General features: G+C 38.3%; 1 protein-coding gene across 1 annotated transcript in view; it reads left to right on the forward strand.

Moving 5' to 3' along the window:
* LOC130010729 (E3 ubiquitin-protein ligase rnf213-alpha-like) overlaps positions 1-23,963 on the forward strand; it is a 368,341-nt gene that overhangs the window by 315,893 nt on the left and 28,485 nt on the right. The window contains exons 71-75 of the mRNA XM_056098708.1: positions 1,496-1,707; positions 12,792-12,933; positions 13,113-13,190; positions 15,696-15,891; positions 21,022-21,160. The gene's annotated coding sequence lies outside the window, so the exon portion shown is untranslated. The remainder of the gene's footprint in view (positions 1-1,495; positions 1,708-12,791; positions 12,934-13,112; positions 13,191-15,695; positions 15,892-21,021; positions 21,161-23,963) is intronic.

Here is a 23,963-nt window from a genome sequence, read left to right on the forward strand (position 1 = left end):
ATTACATCTAGAGTTATGGCCCTTGTTTCACTTTGTTGAATGTTGTGAACGCTCTAATGACAACAGCAATCATCCGATCTGTTTGAAATTGATATGCATCATTTAAATTAGTGAAATGAAGAAGCCTATTGAATTTCCGCAATTTCCATTAATTACGCCGTGAGTTATGGCCTTTGTTTCACTTTGTTGTACCTTGTAAATGCTCTAACAACAAAAGTTATTATCCGATCTGTATGAAATTTATATGTATCATTCAAATTAGTAAAACGAACAAGCCTATTGAGTTTCAGTTATCACCTAAATTAGTGAAATGAAGACGAACAAGCCTATTGAATGTCAGCAATTTCCGTCAATTACATCTAGAGTTATGGCCCTTGATTTACTTTGTTGAACTTTGTGAACTTTCGAACAACAAAAGTTATCATCCGATCTGTATGAAATTTATATGCATTATTTGAATTAGTAAAACGAAAAAAGCCTGTCGAATTTGAACAATTTCTGTAGATTGCTTCCAGAGTTACGGCCTTTGTTTTAGTTTTTAGAATCTTGTGAACCTTCAAACAACGAAAATTATAATGTCATCTGTATGAAATTGTCTATTAAATTCCTCTAATTACCTACAAAAGAATAAATATGTGACAACCCTTGTCGACTGCTCGGACGATTTAGCTGCTGTGGGCGTATGTTTTGTTGCCTGGCAACCTATCTTGTTCTCTATCAATCTCTTGCAAAATGTGGGCGTATCCTGCTGGCAGCCGCTGGTTAGTTTTATTCTTGGAACTTGCTGGAATTGATCGGCATGTCAAGTCGTTTAGTTGACCAATCCTATTGAATTTTGGAGTTATTGATTTTATGCTTAGTTATTGTCCCAAACCCCTATACAGTCTTTTAATTATTTACAAATTTATTGTCCTTGATCAAGCTGAAAAATATTATGGATTTTCTAGTGGGTAATAAAGTTTTCATCTGAATGTGACAAGCTTAAGCATACATTATGCAAGAGCTAAATCTGTCTAATGCAGGTCTTTCTTTAGGCCTGAAATGTTATCTAAATTATTAATTAGACATTGATTAACCTATCCAGACCATAATCAACTCTAGATGGCATCGCTAGCCTGCGATCTTTAGTGGATTATGAGCCAATTTACTGCATAACTTTCCTTCACGATTTAACGATTAAAGGGATAATCAAGACTATGCTGTTTATCATACTGACTTTAGTAATGATGACCGAGGCTAGGCCTGAAATTTCAATTGCTTAGTTCTCGGTTTATAGTGGATCAATTTGAATGAAATTTTCAGCAAATTGCCTTTACGTTATCTAGATTTTAACTATTGTAGTGAGAACTGCCAACTCGTTATCAAATCTCCCATAATGTATCTTAATAGACTGTTCAGAAGATTTACCTGCTGTGAGCATATATTTTCTTGTCTGCAATCTATCTTTTTCATCTATAGAAAAATATGTAACTAAATAATATTTTTATGTTTTAAGATGAGGATAATCTTTTAAAAATACTGTATGAAGTGGAAAGTCCAGCAGATGATATGGGTTTAGAAAATCTTGAAATTAATCCTATTATATGGCGATACAGAGAAAGATTAACTGTGGAGCATTTCTTGAGACAGTTTCAACTAAAGGTTATAGATCGAGAAACAGAACATGATGCACAAGCTTATCAGTTAATTCGATTATTCAAGCAAGAAGTAAGACATTTGTTAAAACCCTTTTAGACTAGTAAAAACATCTGTTTTTTGGTGAACAGCCTTCCCAGATTTCTCTCAGGAAGGTACTAGATTCGTTCTACAGTGGACTCTGTCACATCCGACATCGTACAGGATCGTTACAATATTTCGGATCACACAGCGTGTCGGAATACCGAGCTTTCTCCAAAACCGGAAATACTGTAACTTCGAAAACCGGAAGTATTTTTATATTGTAGCTTCGAATCACCAGAATGCTATTCCCTTTAAAAATGATAAACCTTTCTGTACTTTCAATATTTTATTACATTAAATAATTAACAATAACAATGCATGCGTACAATATATTCATAAAATCATTTACATCTTTACGCTTTAATATGTCTGACACTGTAGCTCGGCCAATTGAATACTTAACGGCTAATTCCTTCTGCGCAAGTCATGGAACTTTCTCGAAATCTGCTATAAATTGCCTTTCATGTTTGACTTGAGGATTGTTTAATAAATCTATTAGGTTACCGGAATGTATGCACTAATATTATCATCGCTCATGTCCGTCCGTTTACAATTTGTTTGTGGACACTCTACTGTACAAAAAAATCACATTATATTTTTAGCTAGTTCTCTGTCCATCTCTTGCAAAATATGGACGTATCTTGCATGGCAACCACTTGTTATTAGTTTTCACCGTGGGGATACCACAGCTAAAAAAGTTATGAACGTGTCCCAATTTTTATTCTCTGCCTTGAGTTAGGCTAAGAATTATGCTGCTATTTCACATACTTTGAAAAGTGGCCCGTCGGAAGTCTTTCTTGAATTCTACGAAGAGCTCACAAAATTGTTTTTGTGTTTCTGGGTTGAAATGTTGTAAAAACACCCAGTCTATTTTACTGTGATTTGATTCTGCCAAATCATCGCAATTCATTGTACTAAATACTGGCCGGGCCTCTAATTCGAAGGAAGGCTCAATTCCTTCACAAAAAATCTCCCAGTTACTCATGGTTGGGAATGATATATAAGACAGGGTGATCTGTCATTTTTATCCTCCGCTGATTCGGAGATGGTGTCCATAGTAATTGCATTGTTGTTTTTGATGTCATTACTTGAACACCTTTCCTCACAGTGAGTGTAAGGGTGGCCGATGCTCTGTATCACAGCAGTTTCCAAGAGATCTACTTGGTGTTTAGTTTTCTGGTGTCGAGTGAGATCAATACATCTGTATTTTTGGTTGCAAGATTTTTGCCAGAATTTAAGATGGGTGTGAAAGCTTCGGTAATGCCATTTTAAGTTGTATGAACATTTGAGAATCTCCTTGCAAAGTCCACAGATGTGCTTCATTTTTGAAAGCAGGAATAGTAGTTAGTGTCCCTATTGTGACGTCACAGGAGATCTTTTAGGCTGATTGATGGCATTATACTAAATACTTTGATCGGAGTCGATCTTGCAAGTTCCTATAAGTGGCGTGCACACGTGAGAAATTTTAAGAAAATAATGCAGAAGGGTCAGTGGGAAATAGAGTAAACAAAATGGTACAAAAAATTTATCAAAATCTTACCTTTTAAATGTTAGATACATTTTTTGAAAGAATGGCATTCACTCAACTCAAAGGGATAGCTGCAAATTTGTTCAATCAGGGATAGCTGCAAATTTGTTCAATCAGAGTTTTTGAGGTTTTTTGGTTTAATTTGTTTGGTTGATTATGAAAAGAAGCCTTATCAGAATTTAGTTTGTAATTGCGCTAGTCGGTGGGTGTGTGGTCTGAACCCTATCGAGTTAAATGCCCTTTCTAGCTCTCTAGTAATAAAGTTATCTTGAACGTAATGTTGTAATGTCGCCTCGTGTTTCTGATTGGGAAATATCTACAATTAAACAAATTAGACAAAATAGCATGCGCTGCGAGCTGTTTTACTGTCCCAAAACAATTCTTGCTACCTTATATAAAGCATCGGAACTGGTTCAAGTATGTCTCAGCCACCGCCTCCTCCCACAACCACCAAAGTAAACTTCAATCTTCTGCCGAACAAACTTGATTTTCGGAAGACAAAGGTGAAGCGTTGAAGACGTGGAAAGAGTGATAGGATATATTTTCAAGCATCAATGAGCTAGATCAAATGTCCTCTACTACTCAAGTCGCCCTTTTAAAATCGTCCCTAGCAGACGAAACACTTAAAATTCTTCACAATCAGCCATTGACAAGTGCCCAAAGGGAAAGACCAGTAGACATTATTGAGGCATTGCAATTCTATGCTTTAGGTAGCCTAAATGAAGTTGTAGAAACCTACTACTTTAACAAAAGACACCAAGAGGTCAACGAAACATTTGATGATTTTTTAACAGAGATCAAAGAAATGTTAAAAACTTGCAATTACCCTGAAAATATTCACAGTCGTTTATTAAGGGATAAGATTTTCCTGGGTTTGTCTAACAGTGAGACACGCGAGAAACTCCTGGCGGCCAAAATTCTCACCTTGATAACAGCCACAGAGATATTCCGTGCAGAATAATCTTCAGCCCAGCACGTGACAACAATTGAAAGCAAAGAAGGCATCAATTATATGTCCAGCAATAAAGCCCAGAGGTCCAAGACATTCCAGTACAAGGCACCCCTCACAGTTAAAAAGCCCATACGCACCTATAGCTGCAAGAAGTGTCTTACAACTCACGCTCAACGTCCATGTCCTGTATATGGCAAAACTTGCCCAGCATGTAAACAGTTGTGTCATTTTCACAGGAGTAAGCAGTGTAGTGGAATGCAGCAAATTTCCAGCATTCATTCCAGAATTTTACATACCTCAGATGACTCGGATCTGGAATTCTGTAAAGATATTTACCTTGGGTCACACCTTCATAAAGCTTGCCTTGATACAGGCGCAGTTGTTTCTGCGATTAGTCCAGTATTGTTCCAAAATATGCAGCTTCCTGTTCCTTTGCAATCCTCAAATCGATCACTTGTTGGAGTAGGCCACTCTAGTCTACAATATGATGGCCACTTTGAAACTGAACTTAAGTACCACTCTGTCACCACCACTCAACATCTTTATGTGACCCAAGGCATGAAAGGCATTATATTGGGAAGACCTGCCCTCCGAGCATTGCATTTTATTCCAGAATACTGGCCTAATCCTTATCTATTGGCTATGGTTGTCAACTTACAACAAAAGGTTGTACGCAATTTTCCAATAGTCTTTGATGACAAGCTCAAATCCATGAAGGGTGAACAGCTCCACATCCAGTTACAAGATGATGCAAAGCCATTTTCCGTTCACACCCCAAGACGAATTCCGATGCCCTTAAGAGATAAGCTTCAAGCCAAGTTGAATAGCATGGTAGCTCAAGGAGTCATTACCCCGGTCACAGAACCAACTGCGTGGTGTCACCCTATTGTTGTAGTCCCCTAGAAAAACACTGATGATATAAGAATGTGTGTCGACTTCACCAATCTCAACAAATTTGTCATCCGAGAACGCTACCAATCGTTAACCCCACATGAGGCGATTGTCTCCACATCAAAACACGAGGCCAAGAAGTTCTCTAAGGTTGATGCTTTGACAGGCTATTGGCAAGTCGCTATTGCACCAGAAGATACCAACCTAACCACGTTCATCACACCTTTCGGCCGCATGGACGGTGTTACAGGTGTTGCCAAAATTGTTGATGACGTTGTTATATATGGAAAAGATGACGCACAGCATGAAGAAAATTTGTTTGTTTTTCTCCAGAGATGCCATGAACATTCAGTCAACCTTATCTTGGCCAAATGTCAATTTGGAAAGCAGTCCATTCCATTTTGTGGCGTTATTCTGTCTTCGGATGGATATGAACTCAGTCCAGAGCTCACTAATGCCGTCGGGAATTTTCCAAAGCCCAACACTATCACAGACATCAGATCATTCTTTGGTCTGATAAATCAGTTAGCAGATTTTTCATCAGAAATAGCAGATCCCCTAAATCCACTTCGTCCTCTCCTCAAGCCCAAAAATCATTTTGTTTTAGAACAAACTCAAAGGATCTTCTCACCGGCACACCAGTTTTGGCCTACTTTGATCCCAGTTTACAAACCTAGCTTTGAGTAGATGCTGCAAGGCTACATGGAGTAGGCCTTGCTCTTACACAAACCCAGAAAGATGGTACATGTAGACTTGTACAGGCAGCCTCAAGGTTTTTGACGCCCACAGAGGCCAAATATGCTATGATTGAAATTGAAGCACTAGGAGCAGCTTGGGCCATGAAGAAATGCCATCTTTTTCTCCACGGTCTTCCTCACTTACTTATTGATCATAAACCACTTATTCCAATTTTCAATGAATATAGTATTGATGAGATTGATAACCCTAGGTTACAAAGTTTATGGATGAAAATATGCCCATACAATTTTACAGCTATTTGGGTAGATGGTAAAAAACATTTTGCCGCTGATGCTTTATCAAGAGCACCTGTTGATCAGCCAGCAAAAGATGATATTATAGACCAAGATGATAGCGAAGCACTAGTAAACACCATGCTGTCTCTCCAGTCGATAAACACCTTGTCAATATTGTTATTCAAAATCCAAGAGTGCATGGTCAATGATCAACAAATGTCAACTCTTGCATCCACCATTGCATCAGGTTGGCCAGACTCCAAAAATGATTGCCCAGAGATTATTAGACGATTTTGGTCAGTGCGCTCTAGCCTGACACTTCATGATGTTATAATCCTGTATGGTTGCCGTACCGTAATACATAAATCCATGCAATGCCAGATGCTACATTAGCTCCACGATGGTCATTTAGGCATGGAAAAGTGCAAGCGTAGAGCTCGGCAATCCGTTTACTGGCCTGGGATAGACAGAGCCCCTGGAAGATCTCATATCACAATGTGAAAAGTGCCAGATAACCCAATCCTCACAACCATGTGAGCCCCTTCACCCACATCCAATGCCTGAAAGACCTTGGCAGAAGGTTGGCACTGACTTGTTCAAGTATGGCACAGAAAATTATATCGTTATTGTCGACTACTTGTCCTTTTGGCCTGAATTATACCGTCTGCACAGAGATACAACATCAGAAACAGTCATATCTGCACTGACAGACTCATTTTCCAGATATGGGATACCAGATAAAATCATTTCTGACAATGGGACGCAATACTCCTCGAAGTTATTCCAGAAATTTACCCAAGAATGGAACATTTGGCATACAACATCCAGTCCCAGATACCCCCAATCCAATGGGAAAGCCGAGGCTGCAGTCAAGACCATGAAAAACCTGGTATGCAAGTGTCGCATCCATAATAATCCAGATTTGAATGCTTTGCGGAAGGGATTAATTGCATTCCGGAACTCGCCCTTACTTGGTGGTCAGTCTCCAAGTGAATTGTTCCTGGGTCGACGTCTTAACTGTTATATTAAATCCCATTTAATTTGTTTTAATTCACATAATATGTCATTACAATTTACTTTGCATGATGGGAAGTTATGTCCATATTTGGCATTGTCAATTGCACTATCCCTCTAGGCATTATTGCACACGACACCACGTTGCCTTGCACTTGCCGCGTCTCTTTGCCTTGATCGCTTCTTGCAGTAGCAGCATTTTGTCTTGTCATGGCTCAAAATTCCAGCTCTAGACCATCATGAAAGTAATCAACCCCAGCACGCTTCACAGAATTTATTGCAGAACAAAGTTGTGAGATTTAGTGGATCTTAACGACATGCCGTCAGGTGAAAAAAGCGATGACGCTAATGAACATCTGTCTTGTTCGATCGACGATCACACTGCCAATGGCGGCAATGGCGGATTGCAAACTCAAACTGGTCCTAGTACTAGTCATTCTAATCGTGATTGTGTGGATCCGGATTTTATTGGTTTTTTACGAGACTGCTCAATTCATCAAAATACGTGTACTAAACTTTTCGAAATGGGATTTGACAGTTTTGCTGCCTTGGCTTTGCTTGCAAGCGAGGACATTGAGTGTTTGAATATTGGTCAACGAAAATTATGTCTTGCTGCGGTAAAGCGTGCGACGATGAGGGGTCAAGGTCAAGCGGAAGTGACGAATAATAACAATACCGGCGATGGAGTCAGTGGAGGACTGAACGATAATTTTGCTTCGGACAATGTAAACGCCTTGTTCGCTAAATTACAGTCTACATCGCAACAACCGGCACAGTTAACTAGTGAATTGTCCTGGCAAAACCCGCAATCGGTGTTAAAACAGCATCATGTAATTGAAGGTAAAGTTAAATTTTTGGAAATTGTGGATTTTGTCCCGGGGTTTTCTTATGGCCGTGCAATGCAGGGAGACGATGAAGATATTGTGTTCAGCACCGCAGGAGGTGAGGACCTTGTTCTCCGACGTAGCAGCAATCCTCGGAAGCCCAGACTGGAATCTATTACTTTTCTACAATTATCATTGGCTAATATTGGTATAATGACCCACCTCATTTCATCGAATCCGTCAACTGACTTTGTTATGGACTACTTGTCATACACAACAAGAATCCTTGAATTGTTTATCCGATATGATAGAATTTCTGTTTTGAGGTATGATAAGGAATACCGACAGCTTCAAGCCTCCCATTGTTTTCGTTGGGGAGTGATAGTTGGACATTTACAGACACTCTATTTGGTCCCTAAGCTACCTAACCAAACTTCCACGCCTCTTTCTGCCAGCAGAAATACTTCCAGTAGTTCCAGCCTATACAAGCAGACCAATGTGAGTGCTTTCACCCCAAGTGGTGATATAATTTGCAGAAACTGAATTTAAGCATGTGTGCTTCATACCTGGATGTTCCCAATTTCACTCTGCCATTTCTCATGCTTCAAAAAACGGTCAGCAGCCCCCTCGGGGCACGAATCCACTTTAATCCCCTCGCCTCCTGCAGCGAACCGTGGAGTTCATACTTGCTTGTCCCTGTGGACTAAATATTTGGAAAATGATTCAGATCGCGACTTCATCTTGCATGGCATAAAAAATGGCTTTTCACTTATTGACAATGATGCATTGCCTGAACCTGTCGAGAACTCTTAACCATACATCAGCTTCAATAAAGGGAGAATTTTTTGATCTAGCTACCAAGGCAGTTTTAACTGAGGTTGAAAATGGAAATTATATTCCTGTTTACAATTGCGGTAGTTCAAAGCCTACCATCATCAGCCCTATTAGTTTTGTCCCCAAACCAGGGGGTACGGAAATTCGTCTTATCCATGATTGCAGTTTTCCTGAAGGGAAATCTTTGAACGATTACGTTTCAACCCTGGACCACCACAAATATCAGACTATTGATGATGCTGTCCGATTAATCGAAAAAGACTTCTATTTGGCAAAAATAGACCTTAAAGCAGCTTACCGCTCTGTACCAATTAACTCTCAAAGTTGTCATGTAACTGGCCTAAAGTGGTGGATCAATGGTTCATGGCACTATTTTTATGATCATAAACTACCCTTTGGTGCAAAACAAAGCCCTGGAATATTTCATCGCCTCACTCAAGCTGTTCGGCGAATCATGTGCCGACTCGGCTATCCCGGGATGGTTGTTTATTTGGATGATTTTCTCATCTGTTCCAGCAGTAAAGAGATTTGTCATGAAACTTATGCAGTGCTTCTTCAGCTTCTACGCTCCCTTGGATTTAATATTAATTGGAAGAAGGTTGTTGATCCGTGTAAAATTCTGACATTTCTTGGGATCCAAATAAATACAGTGGATATGACACTAACATTACCTAATGACAAATTACATTCCCTCAAGGAGTTGCTCCCAGCTACTTTAACCAAATCTCGCATATCAAAACGCCAATTGCAGTCATTAGCAGGGAAGTTGAATTTTGCAGCTAGCGTTGTTCGTGGCGGACGAGTTTTTGTTCGGCGGATTTTAAACGTTATTAATTGCTTAGCACACAAAAATCATCGCATTCGCATGTCAAGTAGCCTGTTAGCTGATATCCAATGGTGGCACCAGTGTATGGAACATTTTAATGGGACATCACTTATGCTCGATAAACTTCCTGTGACCTCTTTATTGACTGATGCTTGTCAAGATTCCGGTGGCGGTTTCTTCTCAGGTGACTGGTTTTATGTGAACTGGCGTGCTGACTTTCCAATGATATCTCCCTTACACATAAACTTCAAAGAAACAATGACAGTAATAATTGCTCTATTTCGGTGGGCTCCCTACCTTGCCAATCGCAGAGTTGTTATATATTCTGATAATGCCTTTACTGTGTTTTGTATAAATAAGGGTTCTTGTCGCACTAATAACTTAATTATGCATTGTTTAAGGCAGTTATTTTGGTTGTCTGTTATTTTTAATTTTCATGTTACAGCCTGTCACATCCCTGGCAGTTGCAATACCTTAGCTGATCATATATCTCGTTTACATTTGCCTGGCCATATGCAAAGACTATTCCCCACTCATTGTATTAATCATTCTCTTTGCACTGGTCATATGTCTATCCAAACTGAACAATTTCTTTTGCAGGAAATGCACGATCAACAATGCTTAAGAAACTTGATAACCAAGTAGCCTCAACCTATGGATTTTGCTTTGCACCGAATACCAAAAAAACTTACTTAACTCAATTGTGCACTTACCTTCACTTTTGTAAGAAAGCTCACATTTCTCCATTACCAATAACTGCTCAGGATTTATGTTGTTATATTACTTGGCTTTGCAAGTTTTTGTCATTTAACTCAATAATTGCCTACCTTAATATTGTTAAATTACTTCATAAACAAGCCAGGCTGCCCGACCCCCTTGCCGTTTGGACAGTTTCCATTTTTTTAAGAGGTGTTTGTCGACAGTTGGGTCACCACATCTCACCCAAGCTACCTATTACACCTAGCATTTTAGAACGTATTCTCGCAGTAATTAATTTGGGCAATTTTTTTGATCAAATTTTTTGAGCTGCCTGCCTTGTTGCATTCTTTTCATTTTTTCGCAAATCAAACTTGTTTTTTGATCCGAACCTACCCTCCCAGTTATCTTGTTTATTACGGTCTGATTTTACTTTCCTTCATAATGTTTGCCTCCTTAAAGTTCGTTGGTCAAAAGTCATTCAATATCAGCAACGTGAACTATTAATTCCTATACCTAGGGTCCCCAACTCTCTCCTTTGTCCTGTCATGGCTTGTCAGAGAGCCTTTGTTAATAATCCAGCCCCTCCTACTGCCCCTGCCTTCTCCTACTTTCACTCAGGTCACTTGATTTCACTAAAATACTCCCAATTTGTATCTATCCTTCGTCAATGTCTTGGGAAAATTGGCATCGATCCTTCTAAGTATGCTGGACATAGTTTTCAGCGAGGAGGTGCTTCGTTTGCCTTTAATTGTGATGTCCCTGCTGATCTTATTCAAGTTCAGGGTGACTGGGTCAGCGACTGCTATAAACGTTACCTAGACCCTACGCCTTCTCGTCGTCTACAGGTTGTGTCTACTATGGCTAAACACTTAAACACAAGTTACAATAATAAATAATGAATTCAGGTTTGGGCCTTGGAGTCTTTGCTTATCAGACTTTATTGTTTGCATTGGTGCATTTTCTTTCATTATGTATATTATATGCCTTAATAAAGTCTTATGTATGCCCAAACCTTGGTCCTCAATCTTAAGTTAATCAAACCTTGGCTGCCAGTCTATTAGCCTGTCGCCTAGCTGTATATATGTTAATTAAGATACCCTACAACGTCACCCGTCAGCATTCCACAAGAAGTGGGCAATACCCGATGACCGTCGAATTCAACATCAGCAGTATTCCAAGAACAAGCACCAGCAATGGTACAACCAGCGATCATTCCCGTTATCTCTAGTCCAACACCATACTACGTTACTGGGCAAAATCACGAAGGTAATGCCACATCGCTCATACCTGGTGAAGCTCTCAACCCCGGAATTACTGTTCGACGCAATCGTCAACACATCAGACAGACCCTATTGATCAATGCCGATCCCTCCTGGATCTGGGGGAGTTAGAGGTACAGAAGTCAATACAAAAGGTACAGCAGTCAATTCAAAACCTATCAAGCCTAAAGAAGTGCTCAAGACAAGATCTGGCAGAACCATTTACAAGCCAAAGAATGACATTAGCTCTAAAAATCTTGGGGGAGGTTTATGGTCCGAACCCTATAAAGTTATGTGCCCTTTCTAGCTCTCTGGTAATAAAGTTATCTTGAACGTAATGTTGTAATGTCACCTTGTGTTTCTGATTGGGAAATATCTACAATTAAACAAATTAGACAACATAACAGTGGGGGTTTTACTTTGCATTCTAAATCACATTGTTGTCTACATAAACTCTGGATATTTGTGGCCTTATGGTGGGCATCAGGCAGGAGGTGTCTGTGGGATGTCCTGTGGTAGGTTCACTTAATTGACAGTTTTGTATTTATGTTAACCTTATGTTTATTCTTATACTCTCTTTGACATCTTTGATTGTTGTGTTGTTCTTGTGCAGTTTGACAGATTAACGTCCTGTGACATTGCTCCCCCCTTTCCAACCTACTGGAGGTAGTCTCTATCCAGAAAAATATTCTACGAATATTAGTCTGGATGGGTTGTCAACATTTGAGAAAAATTGGCTAGATAATCTGGTCTATAACATTGTCATAAACAACGTCTAAGGGAGGTAAATCCTTTTAAACAAGATGTTTACACCCATGAAATTAATTTAAGAGTGTCATTTCAAAAAATCCATGTGATATCTAACACTCTTAATTTTTTATTGTAAGATTTCTCTCTTCATGGGCCATATCTATGCTTTGAAAATTAATCCTAATTCGTCGTCACGATTCATGTGGGAAGGGGCACAACTCTTACTTGACTTGGCTAAAGAGACTGGATAATCAACCACATTAAAAACCAAACTCCCGGTTACGCATGGGCAATGGACTTTACGTCAAATATTGACAACTTTCCCAGACCCTCTGTATGTTGAAGACTAGGAGGTTCTGGGTGACCGAGACTAACTGGAGGGCGCTACATTTTCTTTGCCTGGCAACACCATGTTATACTTTACATGTATGCTTATTCACATAGTTATTGTAAATTATTGTATGTAATGCATTGTTTATTACAGCTACAAAGATTAATATTTTTAAAATTGTGAATTTCAGAAATATTATCTACAAGTCTTACAGTTTTTACCAGACATAATAAGATTACAACACACTCTGATGCAGATATTCTGTCGTCAAATTGACAGAAGTGAAGCTCAATATTTAACTATAGAAACTGTTTTAAAGAAATACTTTGATGGTAAGAAAAACTTTATAACTTTTCAGATAAGTCAGGTTTTGCAAGGATCATTTAAAACTTTGTACATGATTTACCTACCTATTAGTATTAAAGGTTATCTTCACAGTTCAGTTTGTTGACTATAGTCATGATAACCAGAGAGAAAACACTCTCATCAGATCTCTGTTTTTGTGTTTCAGGTAATAATGAAATGGTTTTACAATTGGAAAATCTTATTCGGACTTGGGAAACTATTAAGGAAAAACTTATCTCTCATGGTAAGTAATGCTTGAATTGAATATTAAAAATTGAATCTTTTTTATACACCAAAGTTGAAATGTGGTGGTATGTCACCTGTGTTCCACGGTTGCTTCAGTCAGTTATCCACATTTCTTGTGAACATTCTACAGGCTACATTTTTATCTTTTATAATTTTGATATTTATTTGCACGCTGTATCATAATAAGGCCTGTCATTGAGTCAACTGCCGTGGTTTCGAATCCCCTGTTGTACGTGACAAGGAGTAGGGTCACCTGTCCAACCTTGTGAGTTTTCTCCGGGTCCTCCGGTTTCCTCCCACTGCTAAAAACATCTACGCGCAAGCGAATTATGGAAATGAAATTGAACCATATGTTAGTCCCGAAATTACCTAGTTTGTGTCGAGTGGACGTTAAACCCCATTTCTCTCTCTCTCTCTGATATTTATTTATGGCTTAAAATGTCTGTGTTTTAATTATACGCCCACATTTTCATGTGGACGTATTATGACGTCGTCCCTGTCCGTCCGTCCGCAATTTGTTTGTGGACACTCTACAGGTCACAATTTTTATCCAATTTTGACGAAACTTAAAATATAAGTCTATCTCCCAAAGATCTTGGTTCCTTTCGATATTAGCATGTATCGGACGATAACTTTATCGATTATGGCCCCAGATTGTACGAAAAATAATGTTTTTAGCTTGTGGACCCTCTAGAGGTCACAAAAAATGTTTGAATATATCACCGTTACACCATAATCGGGCCAAAACTGCTGGACAAAATGGCCATCCCTCACACGCAAATATATAGTGTAAACATCTGGTATATCAAGGTTTTGGACCATCTAGAGGTCACAATTTTGATCCGATTTTGATGAAACTTGAAATACATGATTATAACCCAAAGATCTTGGTCGCTTTCGATATTTGCGCATATCGATCGTAACTCCCTGAATTATGGTCCTTGATTGTACAAAAAATCACGTTTTTAGCTTGTTGTCCCATTTAGAGGTCACAATTTTTATCTGATTTAAAAAAAAACGTGTGAATATATCACCGTTACACTTCTTGGTTCCTTTTGATAATCGCGCATATCCGAACGAAACTTCCTAGATTATGGCCCGTGACTGTTTGAAAAATCACATTTTTAGTTTGTGAATTCTCTAGAGGTCACAATATACTCTTCAAAAAAAAGTAGGGGATATTCAGAAACAATATAAAACTGCGGAAATGGACTGCTGTATTTATTAGAGGTAACCAGTGTATGTTAATAACAGGCCAATTGCCTACACATGAACATAAACATAAACGGTTCATATGAGCGGCTTATCGGACGGCCTCATTTCACACGCAAAGAGATACACTGTCAAAAGTGAAAATGGACGTTTTTTATTTTTGTCTTAATAATGAGTAATTGCTCCACCAATCCTCAGACATTCAGCAATTCGTCGTGGCATGCTCCTAATCAACCGTCCATTCACGATTTGGGACAATCTGACCCACTCCTCTTGCAGTGCCATGGCCAATTCTTGCAGTGTTGTCAGTTGACGTTGACGTCGACGAACACGTCTCCTGATCAAATTACACGTAACACACTAAAGCAAAGATACGCTAAACAGTAAATCTTATGCAAGAACCGATAGGAAAGCAAACATGGAATATGGATAGGATAAACCAGCAAGCGGCAGTTTTCATAAACCGTTCCTTGAAGTGTCAAATTTGACAATGAACCCCTCCCACGTGTATGGCGCTATTGCGTGTTGCACATGCAGCTCAGTGGTTCTGTTGGGGCGATAAGTTCTTCATCTGTGAACATACTCTCAAAGCATGTCAAGTGTCTATGATTATTTATCATATCACAGCCTGCATAGGTATTTGCATTTCAATATCCCCTACTTTTTTTTAAGAGTATATATCACCATTCCCCCATATTGATGGTTGAATTCGAATTTCGGGAAAATTGAAATGAAACTGCCCTTCAAAATGGCCGCTCTTTATAAGCAAATTGTGTAAAAGTATGTAATACCAATTTTGTGGACCCTCTAGAGGTCACAATTTTTATCCGAAACTTAAAACATATCTTCATATCCGGCTAAATATGCCGTAGTTATTATTTATTTTCTACGGCAATTTCGCTAAATACTACGGCAATTGCCCGGGTGCAGTCGTGAATTTTGACCCCTGCAGTTAGTTAGGTAAGGTCCTTTGTCTGGTAAAGCAATCTGTACTGAAAGCTTAACCTGGTATAATATAATAATTAGCTGCAACCTCCGGCCACAATATGGTCTGAAATATTACACCTGTTCGTTGCAAATGTTATGTGTAGTGCTGTCCTCCAGCAATTAATGAAATCCTTTTGAATTATCAGGAAGGTACATAGTTGAATTTGTTTTAAAGTTACGGTCTTGTTTTTGAGCATCATGCTAAATTTATATTGTTTGTAAATATCCGAGAAATTAAGAGGACACTTTCTGATTTAAGATCAAAATATCATGAAGATAAGCATGAATATGTGTTAAATTTCAGTGTGTCAATTAAGGGACGGAAAAAGGCTGGTAATTCCAGAAGAATTCCACAATATGAAGATCGACCAGTCAACTAAGCTAGACTTTATCTTACCATCTGTTAAAGGCCCAGGAATCTGTTCATATGTGATGACTGAGTATTTACTTCGTAAACATAACAGCTGTTTAGAAAGTTATTGTTTACTTACTAAACAGAGGTATGTAAGATTTAGTGTAGTATTATTGTCCCCTGCCTTTAGAAGAAAGCAGGGGACTATTAAATTGGGTTTGTCCATCTGTCCGTTTGTCCGTCCGTCTGTCTATCACACTTTTTTTGGACACAATCGCTTTCTTTCTAATTGAGCTAGAATGTTCAAACTTGGTGTAGGTGCTTATTAGGTCAATGCCTTGATGGAGTTCGAAGATGAGCATTTTCTGCTTAGGGTAATCAGACATAAGCAATTTGATTGGTTGATGCTTTGGGACATGATAACTTTAGTTCTAATTAAGTGAGCGTGATGAAAATTGGTGTATAGCTTCATTACATCAATACCTTCACTAAGTTCGATAATGAGCATTTTCAGCTCAGGGTAAGCAGAGCGATAAGCAATTTGATTGGCCGAGACTTTGATATCGGTGACTAAGCAACGAATAACTGTTATAAATGAAAATATACGACACTAATAGATCAAAGTCTTCAGTTTATATACATAATGTGTATTAGTTAAAACTGTTAGTAATCAGGCAGTACTCATAGTTTTGTCACTAAGGTGTTAAAACTGTGACTATTAAATGATATACACCACTATTGTTTAGGTTTGTGTATTCAATAGTGATGGGTGTTATAATTAAATAGTCACATTTTTTACAGCTAGTTACATACACTTGCTAATTAATGACAAATGTATAATTTCTAACCACTTTCTATACACAGTGAACATTAGTTTAGATTACTGACCACTTATATGATTTAATGACTAAAATTGTCATTACTAAAAGGCCTAGCTTCATAAGTCGACGGTATCAGCTTACACGTGTAATTGAGCTAGAATGTTTAAACTTGGTGTAGGTCTTTATTAGGTCGATGTCTTGATGGAGTTCGAAGATGAGCATTTTGTACTTAGGTTAAGCAGAGATAAGCAATTTGATTGGTCGAGACTTTGGAACACAATAACGATCTCATTCTAATTGAGTTAGAATGTTCGCACTTGGCGTAGGTATCTATTAGGTGAATGCCTTGATGGAGTTCGGAGATGAGAATTTTCTGCTCAGGGTAAGCAGAGATAAGCAATTTGATTGGTTGATGCTTTGAGACATGATAACTTTATATAGTTCTAATTAAGTGAGAGTGAGGACACCTGGGCCCGATTCCTAGAAAATTCTTAAGCACGTTCTTGTGCTTAGATTTAAGTAGACTTTGCATTTAAGTAAACTTACCTTATTTTGTGTTCCCAGAAAATTCTTAAGAACGTTTTTGTGCTTAGATTTTAAGCAGACTTCATTGTAAGCACAAGAACGTTATTATGCATTCCAAGAAAAAACTTAAGCACAACTTCGTTCTTAAACATAGTCAATCTAAGCACAAGTCCCAAGCAAGGTATATGGCTTGCTTACCAACCTTATGTCTGTTTCTGCTTCAAAAAGATGGCTGACCGTAGAGTTATTCGATGGCATTTCCGACACCTTTTGATACCAAAGAGACAATTACAAGACAGAGAAAATCCTTCTCCAGAAGAAATTTTAAATTAAGAATGCTATAGCAAAATTGGCTTCTGGGCCTACCCTGAAACCATTTTATTTATTTGCCAATTAGTAGGCATAAACAATAGGCTACAAATTTATATAGGCCTTTGCCTGTTGTTCAATCCATTTCAGTTTATTGAATAAAATATTGTTTAAACTTAACACACAGGCTACTTTAAGATCAGGCGCTCTCACAATTATTCAGTTAGTTTGTATGTGTCTGCGTTTTTTTTATCTTGTTGCACATTTTATATGTGAATAGGGGACATGTCAAATGCATCGAAATGAACCATATATATATATATGACGTCAATGAAGCAGACGACAAATTTAAGACGTAATTCGCATACCAAAGTTGTTTTTATGACATTAAAGAGCACCGTAGTCTCAGTTTATGGTAAACTTTACCAGTCACAATGTGCTTAGACTTATACTTAACTTGTGCTTTCGTAAGAATGGTCTTGAGAATTTTCTAGGGACGGTATTTTTATAAGTCTTACGTAAGAAAAAGTGAAGCATGACTTTGTGCTTACTGTAAGAATTTTCTAGGAACCGGGCCCAGGTGTATAGCTTTATTACATTGATACCTTGACTAAGTTCTATAATGAACATTTTCTGCTTTCATGTCATGACTGAGTTCAATGATTAACATTTTGAGCTGAAGCTAAGCAGAGCTAATCAATTTCATTGGTCGATGCTTTTGAACAAGATAATCTTGATTCTATCTGATAAAGAGTGTTGAAACTTAGTGTATAGTTTGATTGATCGATACTTTTGAAAAAAATAAATGTGCGATTAATTAATATGTGTCATCTATGCGGGGGACATAGTCTCACTGTTGGCTTGTTTGTATTCATCTATGCAGATCTATATTTAACAGTGTGTACTGTAAACTTTTCAAGTGTAAATATAACAATATTGTAACATTACACTGTATATTGGCCAAACTACTGTAAAAGTATCTATTCCCCGGTTGTACGTGACAAGGAGTAGGGTCATCTGTCCAACCTCGTGGGTTTTCTCTGGATCCTCCAGTTTTCTTGCACTGCTAAAGAACCCGACGTGCTTGCGAATTATTAAAATAAAATTGAACCATATGTTAGTTCCAAATTGACCTAGTTGGTGTCGAGTAGATGTTTAAAAGCCCATTTCTGTTTCTCTCTCACTGTAAAAGTACATCATGTTCAGGATTAATAAGGTTTATATAGTCATCCACATTTCTTGTGAACATGGACGTATTATGCCGTCGTTCCTGTTCGTCCGTCCACAATTTGTTTGTGGACAATCTACAGGTCACAATTTTTATCCGATTTTGACGAAACTTAAAATATAGGTCTATCTCCCAAAGGTCTTGGTTTCTTTCGATATTGACATGTATCGGACTATAACTTTATGGATTATGGCCCCGGATTGTACAAGGTCACAATTATTATCCGATTTAAAAAAAACGTTCGAATATATCACCGTTACACCATAATGTTGGTTGAGTTCGAAAATCAGGCAAAAACTGCTGGACAAAATGGCCGCAACTCATACGCAAATATATAGTGTAAACATCTGGTATATCAAGGTTTTTGACCATCTAGAGGTCACAATTTTGATCCGATTTTGATGAAACTTGAAATACATGATTATAACCCAAAGATCTTGGTCGCTTTCAATATTCGCGCATATCGATCTTAACTCCTTGAATTATGGTCTTTGATTGTACAAAAAATCACGTTTTTAGCTTGTGGTCCCATTTAGAGGTCACAATTTTTATCCGATTTAAAAAAACGTATGAATATATCACTGTAACACTCTAAGATCTTGGTTCCTGTTGATAATCGTGCACATCCAAACGAAACTTCCTGGATTATGGCCCCTGACTGTTTGAAAAATCACATATTTAGCTTGTGAATTCTCTAGAGGGCACAGTTTTTTTTCCGATTTTAAAAACCGTTTAAATATACTCTTCAATAAAAGTAGGGGATATTCAGAAACAATACAAAACTGCAGAAATGCACTGCTGTTTTTATTAGAGGTAACCAGTGTATGTTCATAACAGGCCAACTGCCTACACATGAACATATGGGCGGCTTATCTGACGGCCCCATTTCACTCAGACATTCAGCAATTTGTCGTGGCATACTCCTAATCAACCGTCCAATAACGATTTGGGGCAATGTGACCCACTCCTCTTGCAGTGCCACGGTCAATTCTTGCAGTGTTGTCTGTTGATGTTGACGTCGACGAACATGTCTCCTGATCATGTCCCAGACATGCTCTATAGGGGAAAGGTCAGAACTAATGGCTGGCCAATGCATATGGACAATATGGTGACGCCGGAGGTAGTCATTCACGACACGAGCGCGGTGGGCACACGCATTATCATATTGAAAGATGAAACGTCGACCTGCACTTTGAGCAAAGGGCAGACCTATCATTGCCAGCATGTGGTGACGGTAGTACACACTGTGACCCTTCCTTGAACAATATGCAAGTCCATTCTGCCAGTCATGGTGATTCCTCCCCACACCATAACAGACCCCACGCCCGAATCTGTCATGCTGTCTGACGTTAACGTTAGCATGACGGTCATTTACACGCCTCCAAACGCGAGCACGCCTATCGGTGAAATCCAGAGTAAATCTGGACTCATCTAAGAACATTACACGCACCCATCGACAATTAGCCCGATTTCTACGCTGCCTACACCATTTACGCCAGATTTACCATGTGCTGGCGAGTTAATGGAGGCACAACATGCGGTCGTCATGCATGCAAACGGGCTGCATGTAGTTGATTTTTAATCGTGTGGGGTGTATGTCGAATTCCTGTAACTTGGTATAAGTTTACAGAAAACTGATTTGCCGTTTGTCCTCTATTACGCAGGACCTGTGTACAAATGTATCGATCCTGGGCTTGTGTAGTGGCTTTAGGACGACCTGAACAAGGTCTATCATCAACATTGTGTGTTTGTTGGTACCGGTTCCACAGTCTGCTGATCACAGACTGTGACACATTAAGCATGTTGGCTACTGCTCGCTGTGTAGAACCCATTTGAAGCATGCCAATAGCATGTAGACATTCAACATGTTGAAGACGTCTAATTGCAAATTAAACATAACACACAAAAGCAAAGATACGCTAAACAGTAAATCTTATGGAAGAACCGATAGGAAAGCAAACATGGATAGGATAAACCAGCACGCGGCAGTTTTCATCAACCCTTCCTTGAAGTGTCAAATTTGACAATGAACTTCTCCCACGTGTATGGCGCTATTGCGTGTCGCACGTAAAGCTCGGTGGTTCTGTTGGGCCGATAAGTTCTTCATCTGTGAACATACTCTCAAAGCATGTCAAGCGTCCATGACTATTTATCATATCACAACCTGTAAAACAGGTTTTGTGTTCAGCAGTAGTTTTAGACAAAAAACAAAAGCAAAATTAGTGAAAAAATTGCTGAATTGTATATTGCTCCACCACTAATTGAAGTAATCCATTTATCATTTTATTTTAAACATAATCAAAAATTGTCTGTTCCTTTTAGTATAATTTACCAACGGTATATATGATAACACAAATTTACGTTCAGTTTTTGTCTGTTTTTTTTTGTTTTTAAGATTTGAAGATTTACCAGTAGTTGAAATGAAGGATATTAGTTCTTATCATTTGATAGCTTTCCATCTGGAAAAGGATATTCTACCATTAGTTATCAGTAACTGTAATTATTCATTCCAACTTGAGAATTGTGGAACAGAGGTTAGCTATGTTATTTACTTTTTATAAGCCCACATTTTCATGTGGACGTATATTGTCGTCCGGACGTCCACAATTTGTTTGTGGACACTCTACAGGTCACAATTCTTATCCGATTTTGACAAAACTTGAAATGTAGGTTTATCTCCAAAAGACCTCGGCTGCTTTCGATATTGGCATGTATCGAATTGAAACTTCATGGATTATGGGCCCTGTTTGTACGAAAAATCACGTTTTTAGCTTGTAGACCCTATAGAGGTCACAATTTTTCCACAATTGTTTGTCGACTCTCTACAGGTCACAATTTTTATCCAATTTTGACGAAACTTGAAATATAGGTTTATCCCCAAAAGATCTCTGCTGCTCTCGATATTGGCATGTATCGGATCGAAACTTCATGGATTATGGTCCCTGATTGTACGAAAAATAACGTTTTTAGCTTGTGGACCCTATAGAGGTCACAATTTTTATCCGATTTTGCTGAAAATTGAAATGTAAGTTTATAATCCAACGATCTCGGTTTCTTTCGATATTCGCGCATATCGGACCACAACTTCCTGAATTATGGCCCCTGATTGTACGAAAAATCGTAATTTTAGCTTATGGACCCTATAGAGGTCATAATTTTTATCCGATTTAAAAAAACGTATTATCATATCACCGTTACACCCAAAGGACGGCTGAGTTCGAATTTCGTGAAAATCGGCCCAAATTGACAGACAAAATGGCCGCCATTCGTTCTCAAATAGCGTAAAAATATGGAAAATCAAGGTTGTGGACCCTATAGAGGTCACAATTTTTATCCGATTGTGTTGAAACTTGAAATGTAAGTTTATAACCCAAAGATCTCGGTTCCTTTTGATATTTGCGCATATCGGTCCGTAACTTCCTGAATTATGGCCCCTGATTGTACGAAAAATCACGGTTTTAGCTTGTAGACTCTATAGAGGTCATAATTTTTATCCGATTTAAAAAAACGTATTATTATATCACCGTTACACCCTAAGGACGGCCGAGTTCGAATTTCGTGAAAATTAGCCCAAAACTGACAGACAAAATGGCCGCCCTTCGTTCTCAAATAGCGTAAAAATATGGTATATTAAGGCTGTGGACCCTATAGAGGTCACAATTTTAATCCGATTTTGTTGAAACTTGAAATATAAGTTTATAACACAAAGATCGCGGTTCCTTTCGATATTTGCGCATACCGAATTGTAATTTCCTGAATTATTGCCTTTGATTGTAGGAAAAATCACTTTCTTTTTAGCTTGTTCTCTATCCATCTCTCGAAAATGTGCGCGTATCCTGCCTGGCAGCCGCTGGTTATCCGATTTTGTTGAAACTTGAAATGTAAGTTTATAACCCAAAGATCTCGGCTCCTTTCGATATTCGCGCATATCGGACTGTAACTTCCTGAATTATGGCCCTAGATTGTACGAAAAATCGCGTTTTTGGCTTGTGGACCCTATAGAGGTCATAATTTTTATCTGATTTAAAAAAATGTATTATATCACCGTTACACCCGAAGGATGGCTGAGTTCGAATTTCGTGAAAATCGGCCCAAAACTGACAGACAAAATAGCCGCCCTTCCTTCTCGAATAGCGTCAAAATATGGTATATAAAGGTTGTGGATCCTATAGAGGTCACAATTTTTATCTGATTTTGTTGAAACTTGAAATGTAAGATTATAACCCAAAGGTCTCGTTTCCTTTCGATATTCGCGTATATTGGACCGTAACTTCCTGAATTATGGCCCCAGATTGTACGAAAAATCGTGTTTTTAGCTTGTGGACCCTATAGAGGTCATAATTTTTATCCGATTTAAAAAAAACTATTATTATATCACCATTACACCCTAAGGATGACTGAGTTTGAATTTTGTGAAAATCGGCCCAAAACTGACAGACAAAATGGCCGCCCTTCGTCCTCAAATAGCGTAAAAATATGGTATATCAAGGTTGTGGACCCTATAGAGGTCACAATTTTACTTCTATTTTGATAAAACTTGAAATGTAAATTTATAACCCAAAGATCTTGGTTCCTTTCGATATTCGTGCATATCGGACCGTAACTTCTTAAATTATGGATGCTCTAGAAGCTAAAGTTAATATCCGATTGACTTTAAATTTATATACAGTGTTTAAGCTCATGTGACGAAGAAGCCTATTGATTTTCAGCGATTTCCGATAATTACTGCCAGAGTTATGGCCCTTGATCACTTCAAAAAGTCTGGTGGACGCTCTAGAGGTGAAAGTTAATATCCGATTTACTTTAAATTTATATACAGTGTTTAAAGACATGAGACGAAGAAGCCTATTGATTTTCAGCGATTTCCGATAATTACTGCCAGAGTTATGGCCCTTGATCACTTCAAAAAATCTTATGGACGCTCTAGAGGCGAAAGTTAATATCCGATTGACTTTAAATTTAACACAGTGTTTAAGGTCATGAGACGAAGAAGTCTATTGATTTTCAGCAATTTCGAATAATTACTGCCAGACTTTAAATTTATACGCAGTGTTTGAGGTCAGGAGACAAAGAGTCCTATTGATTTTCAACGATTTCCGATAATTACTGCCAAAGTTATGGCCCTTGATCACTTTGAAAATTTTTGTGACGCTCTCGAGGCTTATGTTATCATCCGATTGACTTCAGATTGATACACAGTGTTTAAGGTCTTGAAACGAACAAGTATATTGATTTTCAATGAATTTTGATAACTTGAACAGCTAAATCCATGATATTAAATATTTCGTATACTAAACGTATGGGGCAGAAATTTATAAAAAAAACAAATTCTAATGA

The sequence above is a fragment of the Patella vulgata genome, chromosome 2 (genome assembly GCF_932274485.2).
Source record: "Patella vulgata chromosome 2, xgPatVulg1.2, whole genome shotgun sequence".
NCBI lineage: Eukaryota > Metazoa > Mollusca > Gastropoda > Patellidae > Patella > Patella vulgata.